Raw genomic sequence first — 8,604 nt, 5'->3', positions numbered from 1 at the left:
CGGCGTTAGTGTGACATCTCATTCTAAAATTTTTAAAACTGTTTTTTATATGAAGGCAATTTACAGTCCTAAAATAAGTTAAAATTCTTCGTTAAAATACTTCAACACAAATAATCAAATATTCCAACACAAACATTCAAATTTCAAAGTACAGGAATATTTGTGTTGGAATATCCTGATTTGTTACAGTGGTAATATTTCAATAGTAGTTTGAGATCGATTCGGGCTCATTGGCAGTTGAAGTGAAAGCAGATGATTAATGGGGCGCTTTGAAGATAATATAATATATATATCACAATTATAAGGATTAATTTTTGAAAAAAATCTTTCGAGCTGTAAATAAACCTCGAAAGATTTTATGTTCGATTAATGTTTTTCGTTTCTCTTTTTATTTTCAAGAGCGAGTAAAGGCGCTTTATCCTTGGTCGATGACCAGAAATGATTTTACACTGAAATCCAAAACAACCAAGAAAAATAATTCTTGGAATTTCTAAATCCTTTAATTGATCACTTAATATTTTTTAAATGAATTTATTCGTAAGTTTTGTGATTTCTGTGTATAAAATAAATCATTTCCAGCCGCAGGAGAAAGGTTCTAGTTATTGGTGAAGTTGCTTCACATTATGCATGGATTTTTCATCAAGAAGCATTTTTCTTAGCATGCTTCCAACGATACTGCCCATTTGAAACGTATGGTACTGGTGGTCCACGTTTCTTCTGTTCCTGTGTTCCAGATGTCTCTGCGTTCTCTGCTCCATGGTAGGCCCAACCATTTTATGTTTTTGATCATTTTAATGTTGTTATGTTAAAATGATGAAAGGCATAAACAAAGACAAGAAGAATAATAACGTACTTTTATTATTCTTTGGGACTCAGACATAAGTTCTGGCTGTGGAAGTACGATTAGTGATTAGTGATGTTGTGTGCAGTTTGACAAAGTAAGGATTTTGAAACTACATTGTTGAGCTAAATTAGTCAGTAATACAGACTCCGTACGGTTTTGGCAACATTCGATTTTTGCAACATCCGATTTTGACAAATGTACCAAAATCGAACAGTTTTTTGAAACGACATTGCCTTATAGTTTTCGTTATAACAGAATAAATATAATTTAGACAAAAACCACAAATACGTTTTTACTTTCTTAAATGGTGATAGAATTCAACAACAAAATTTAAAAAAATTAAGAACTCAAAAAAGACAAAAATGAAAAATTCATATAATCAAAAAAAAAACGAATACAAACAAAACATTTAAAATGACTAAAAATAACAAAAACATGATGAAGAATGACAATAATAGCAAATATGCCAAAAAAAAACATATCTCACGTGAGCTTTCATTACGTCGAATGGAACAAAGTTTAAACAAACAGTTTTATTACGGAAAAATACAAATGCTGACATAAAGTAGTTGGAATTCCTTTCCATTTAGAATATTTGTAGCCTGGACAACATATTCTATATGTGTAACACAAATTTTAAATGATGATAATAACGATTTTTTGGTAGTAATAAGTGAAAAAATAGTTGAGAAAAAAATCGTTAGATTTTGGCAACACAAAATGTTCGGGCGTGTTGCTAAAATCGAACGGGGTCTGTAGTTGATAGTCAAACAAACCTATATATCAACAAAAAAAACTGAAATTGTTTAGTTTTTAGAAAAATGAAAATTAAAATTCATAAAAATCTCTGGTATCACTTTAAAACGTTTCAAAGCTTTTGATTATGAAGACTTGAATTCATAAAACTATTTATTCTATTGATACCCGCCGAAATAACAAGGTTCTAGTTGTGATTAAAAATTCTTTCAAAATAACACACATTGATATTTTAATACATTACCGTACAAGAATTAAAAACCAACAACCTTATTCGCTATTTTGTTTATATCCTTAATTTTAAAATTCAAAATGTATTTTTCAAAAATACCAAATATATTAAAAACAAATCCCCGAACCCCTCATCCTGTTTTAAAAAAAAACCTTTATGATCTGAAAAACAGGAACTGATATAAAGAAAAATTAAATGCATATTTGGATCACCACTCCCAAGTCAGCCAAAATTAGTAATTTAGTATTATTACATACCTTGTTTTGTTATATTTCTTTTTAATTTTAGTTTAAACATGATTTAAACTAATTATATTACACTACAGACTTCGTTCAATTTCGGCAACATTCGATTAAGGCAACATTCGTTTTCGGCAACATTGGATTTAGGTACGGTTTTAAGAAATAATACCTGTTTTTTTTCCTTGTAGGAGAGAGCCCACTGCGACCAGTAATTGATCTATTGTGGTAATTACCCCGCGTTACTGTATGCTATCAGGCTCACCTGCACTATGGGTTGAAGTGACAGTTGATTGCTGACTAAGCATTTTATCCCAATCGGGTATGATATCAAAGATGTATGATATAACCTTCTTAGGGCTGATATGCAACCATATTTCTTGTGCGCTTATTAACTTTGCCCCAAGTACACGCTCTCTCCTATTTAGGAGGGCGCAGCAGTTGCATAGAAGATGCTCTGCAGTTTCTTTTTCGAACCCGCAGAACCGACAGTCATCGTATTGAATAATGTTTATCCGTTTTAGATGTTGTTTTGTTGGACAATGTCCGGTCAAGAGACCTGTGTAAGTACTTAACTCGTGCTTACTTAGTTTCAACATGTTTTTGGAGAGTCGTGCGCTTGGTTCAATGAATCTTTTCGCCTGAGCTGCTCCCTCTGCTGTTCTCCAGTTGGAGACAATAGTGGTGCTTTCCCAGTTCTTGAGTTCCATATTCAAGGCACTCCTCGATACTCCGCAGAAAGGTTCAGGTCCAATAAACAGGCCCTGAGACCCTTCCCTAGCTAGCTGGTCTGCTTCTTCGTTCCCTAGGATACCGCAGTGGCCTGGAACCCAGAATAAAAATACTCTCTCTCTAATACCTGTTAGGAAAGAATGAGGATATTTGATCCATGAGGATACTTGATTCCTTTGCTATGTCTCGAAAACGAAATATCTTACAAAAATGAATTGTTCTAGACAAATAGGCTAAATTGAACAAAACAACAATTTTGTTACCTCCACAAATATTTTTTATCACTTAAAAATGATTCCCACATGAAAAATTACAAAAAAATACATATTCCAACATGTCAATCGTTAGAATTTTCCCTGCAAACATAAAATCGCATTAGAAATTATAGCTCAAATCGTTAACGATGTAAATGTGAATCGCAATTCACATTACATACCAATTACGCAATTCTTCATACCAAATAAGTATAGGCTCGTAAAAATTGGTACATGAAGTCGGTATAAGTCGGATATGATAAAAAATCCGCTATGTTTACAAATTTTTTATCCCGCGCGGGGTTTAAGTGAGAAAACAACCTTGTTGTTCTCTCTTCGATAAGCAGTGCCACCAGTTTGATAAAAATCAGAAGGTTCATTTGGAAAAATTGTCCAATGAGAGAAGCAGCAAATATTGTCACTGGCAACGTTTTTCATGCATTGAGAGCAAAACTTGTGCTCTCTCGCATACTTTCAGGATGCACGAATAAGGTCTTGAATATCATCAAATTTGAATAACTCTTATCGCTTAAGCCAGAAAATAAAAATATAAATGTATATTACCTCCACTTTGGTAGCTAAATGCTGTTTTTCGAGTTTTATGCGATATTTCTATAATGTATATGAAACGTATACCAAAGTTTGTTGCGAAACATACCTACAAAAATATTTGTCCAACAACTAATATTTATCCAGTAATAATCTGATTAAAGAACCCGAAAATGGTTGCGTCTTCGAGTATCCGATGACTATAGGGTAGTAGACAAACTTTTAGATTTTTTTCTCTGACACCTTTTATGCACCTTACACCAAGTCTTCTTTAACCATCCTCTACTGTCGAAAAAGGACAATTAGCTATGTAGGGTAAGGTTGCCAAATTTTTTTTCAGCACGTATCCGGGCTATTTTGTCTAGAAACCTGGCAAAATCCAGGCAATAGCCGGGCAAATTTGGTCAAAACCCAGGAATTACTCAACAAGAATCAAGAAAAACAAACTTGAACAAATTTTTTTATCGTCAATATTTTTCAGCAGATTTTTAATTGAACTTTAGGCTTCCATAAAACCATTCATGATTATTCTTTCAAACTTGCTAAAAAATTTTACTTTAAAGTTTGGAATTACAAAACATTTTTTTTGTTCAATTTGACAAATAAGGTGAAGCAATCCGAGTAAAACCCGGGCATTTTCAATTAAATCCGGGCAACCGGGCCTGACCGGACTTTTTCCAAATTTTCACACAATTTCAATCTTTTTTGAATGCAACTGTACTTCGCATTTGGGCCTCAATATGTTGAAATTCAATGATTTAATACTGAAACTGATCACCCTAGCAGTCTCTACAAAATAAATCTATCACTTTCGATTAGAAATGAATGTAATTGAATAGAAAAGCAGTTTTTTCAATTAAAATTCTCATGATTCTCATGAAATTATAGCTCAAATAAAAGTTTCAAAACTTTCCAGGAACTCTTCAAATAACCAGTTATGGTTTGTAAAACAAAGAACTTTACTGTTTCAATATTAGCTTATTATGTATCTGAAACTATATCAATCAATTTGTTTAAATTCGATTTCAGTTAAACGAGTTATGTTTGTTGCAAAACACCCATTTTTAAGAACTTTTTTACTTTGAGGTCAGTTTTTGAAGACCACAAAAGTCATAACCAAAATTTTCTAGAATCATCTGATAGCAGACATTTCGACAATTTGGGTATAGTTTTTGAAAACCGTTTAAGTAGTTTTGATTATCTATTCAAAACAATAATCCGGGTCTATATGACTCTTACCGGCTATTCCTCCTTTTTTTGCTGGCTGACTTTGGTAACTCCATTTAAAAAATCTAAAAATGAGAATTTTTAGCTTCTACCGATCCTGAAATATTGCATCGAGGAGGTACAGTTCGGACCATGTAGACCTTAACCGCAAAGGTTAACTTAAACAATATCAAAAAAAAGTTTCGTCCCACAAAAATGCTCAGTTTATCGACGGGATCATCTGTTAGAAAATATAAAAGACCGCAAGTTGCAATTTTTTTCCCAAAGATATGATGAAAATAAGAATTGGCATCAAGTATTCCCATTGTTCCCTACCTAATATTTTCAGCTTTGACAGGACCTATATAATTTAGCAACATCATAACTTTGTTCTAACGTTCTTGAATGTTGATGGAATATAACAACAACAAAAAAAAATATAATAATCATAAAGTACATACTAAAGCATGACGAAAATTATGAAAATTTCATAAAACTCAAAAACAAATACAAACAAAAAACTTAAAATGACAAAAAAAAATCTAAAAAAGGGTAAAAATACAAATAACAAAAATGATTGATATAACAAACATTCTAAACATTACAAAACAAAAGTTCAGAAAACGATTTTTGTTGAGTTCATTCTGGGTTTTGACAAAATTCGCTCGGATATTGCACGGATTTTTTGTCTCTAATTTTGGAATCAAATGCCCGAATTTTACAAGGGTTTTATATCGAATTGCCCGGATTTGTCCGTCCCGGTTACATGCTAAAAAAATCTGGAAACCTGCCCTTAACTCATAAAGAAAATATCCATGTACCCATGTATCCACTGATTGTCTCTTTTCAAGTTTTTTGCTGAACGATAGTATGAATTTACAAAAATAAAAACTATTGGAAACATTTACTAATACAATCAACTCTCATGTATTATATATTGATAGACAGCTTTTGAGCTAGACTTTTTTTTTTTAAATTATCAATAAAATAGTTGTTCCAGAATAACTGTCAATTTAAAAAAAATCGAGCAAAAACTTTCTTGGTTTAATAACACTAGTTTACAGCATTTTTGAACTCAGTAAACTGACAGTCATTTCCAATGTAAAATCGGGCGCTGAATCCGAAAATGAAATTCAAAAAAATCTCAGTAGAACCGTTTTTGAGTTATGCTCCCAATATGAAATTTCGGAAAAATTTAAAAAGTTCTTGTACTTAGATTAAAATATCTCGGACGGCATAACAGTAATTTGAAATCTCTCTTTTGCATATTGAAGGTGAATAAATTTTCTATCGATCATCTCAACACTGTTTTTGCGTTTGACCAACAGTATTGTTGATATTAGTGATTTTATGAGGAAAAAAATTATAAAAAAACGCATTTTTTTAGAGAAAATTTTGTTTCTACGAAAGTTTTAAACTCGATGGTAGCATTTAAAAAATCTGATTTTCTTTCGCGCTTAAATGTCAATTTAAAACGAAGATTTCAAGTGGTTATTTATTAAAATAGATTGAAATTTGAAGAAGTTATGGCTACTTTACCATAACTGTAATTTTTGCGTTTTCAATAATTTAACGAACCGCAGTACACTTATCATAGTATAGGAAGAATGAAACATGATAAATCTCACTCGCACCAAGTCAAAATTATTTATTAGCTTACCAGAAGGTCTCATGCCAAGTTTCAGGAAGATCTGACCATAGGAAGGGGTTGCTTGAGTCTCAAACGTGAATAAAATTTTGAGGTATTTTGCCCGGAAGGAACGAAAAATACTGGTTTTTCATCAATAACTTTTTTCATCACTAGCTGATTGTTTTTTATGGTTGATTTTCTTAAAGCCTATGTTGAGACAAATATTTCACCCGAAGACTGTAACTCGATTGGATTTGAAACAGAAAAGTTATTGCGGTCCAAAGATTGTATTTTGGTCGGAAATTGTCGTATAAATCGCAATGGGTAAAAAGTACTCATTGCGTGTTGGACAAAATTTGCGGCCTTTAAACCGCAATAACTTTTCTGTTTCAAATCCAATCGAGTTACAGTCTTCGAGTGAAATATTTGTCTCAACATAGGCTTTAAGAAAATCAACCATAAAAAACAATCAGCTAGTGATGAAAAAAGTTATTGATGAAAAACCAGTATTTTTCGTTCCTTCCGGGCAAAATACCTCAAAATTTTATTCACGTTTGAGACTCAAGCAACACCTTCCTATGGTCAGATCTTCCTGAAACTTGGCATGAGACCTTCTGGTAAGCTAATAAATAATTTTGACTTGGTGCGAGTGAGATTTATCATGTTTCATTCTTCCTATACTATGATAAGTGTACTGCGGTTCGTTAAATTATTAAAAACTGCAAAAATTACAGTTATGGTAAAGTAGCCATAACTTCTTCAAATTTCAACCTATTTTAATAAATAACCACTTGAAATCTTTGTTTTAAATTGACATTTAAGCGCAAAAGAAAATCAGATTTTTTAAATGCTACCATCGAGTTTAAAACTTTCGTAGAAACAAAATTTTCTCTAAAAAAATGCGTTTTTTATAATTATTTTCCTCATAAAGTCACTAATATCAACAATACTGTTGGTCAAATGCAAAAACAGTGTTCAGATGATCGATAGAAAATTTATTCACCTTCAACATGTAAAAGAGAGATTTCAAATTACTGTTATGCCGTCCGAGATATTTCAATCTAAGTACAAGAACTTTTTTTATTTTTCCGAAATTTCATATTTGGAGCATAACTCAAAAACGGTTCTACTGAGATTTTTTTGAATTTCATTTTCGGATTCAGCGCCCGATTTTACATTAAAAATGTTGGTCAGTTAATCAAGTTCACGATTTTTTTAAAATTTTGTAAACTAGTGTAATTATACAATACATATTTTAAAATTTTAAACGAGTTGGTAGAACTACTGCTTCAAATTTGAACATTATTTCATGAATGTTTGATTTTAAAAATTTATTATTATCTTCATTGTTGGTATATAAGTTGGGAGTTCGTTCGCACCACGCATGACCAACTATTGTGTTATAGTAAACTCAACCCTGTTCGATTCTACCACTTTAAAATAGTTTATCCGTCGCTGAACAAAAGTTAAGAAGATGAAAATGCTTTTTTAAACTTCTCTTGCTCGCTTTCAAGACCATTATTTTTTTTTAAATCTTCTTCTATCTATCTTCAACTTTTAAATCTTGAAATGATCTTACTGAAAGAGCATAACATTAACCGTTAAGGCCATTTTGGATTGATTTTTCAAAGTGCTTCAAATGAATACTAAATGAGCCACCAGGCCAATTTTATTAAATGAAAAACACAGAACTTCTTTTGTTTCTTTCTTCTCATTTTGAACTATACCTGTTGATTCTTGGTGACCCAAAACATATCGAAAGTGGTAAATAAGGCTTTATGAGGCTCTTGGAGCTAAAGCGGTAGGAGAGCATAAAAGTTTATTTCGAGAAACACACACTTGAAGTTGTTGTGTTTGTACATTTTCCATATATTTAATGAAAAATTGTATTTTCTTAGAACTTAAAATATGTCAATTCTTTAATCTGAGAAAAAATTACCAAAAATAGTTCGTAATATGATGAACCGTTTGGAATTATTAACTCAAAACCGTTAATTTTTGCGCTTATTTCCCTTTGGCTCTGAGGGCCTCAAATGTTAGCTTTTGCAGTGTACAACATAAATAGATTGTCTTGGAAAAAAAAACAAACTGAATCAGCACGAACTGGAAAATATATGAAGTGTTTCATAATCAAACGATGACTCGGCTTTTTTAATGTCCGT

This window comes from Uranotaenia lowii, chromosome 3, assembly GCF_029784155.1.
Source record: "Uranotaenia lowii strain MFRU-FL chromosome 3, ASM2978415v1, whole genome shotgun sequence".
Taxonomy (NCBI): domain Eukaryota; kingdom Metazoa; phylum Arthropoda; class Insecta; order Diptera; family Culicidae; genus Uranotaenia; species Uranotaenia lowii.
Note: the sequence above shows the minus strand (reverse complement) of the source record.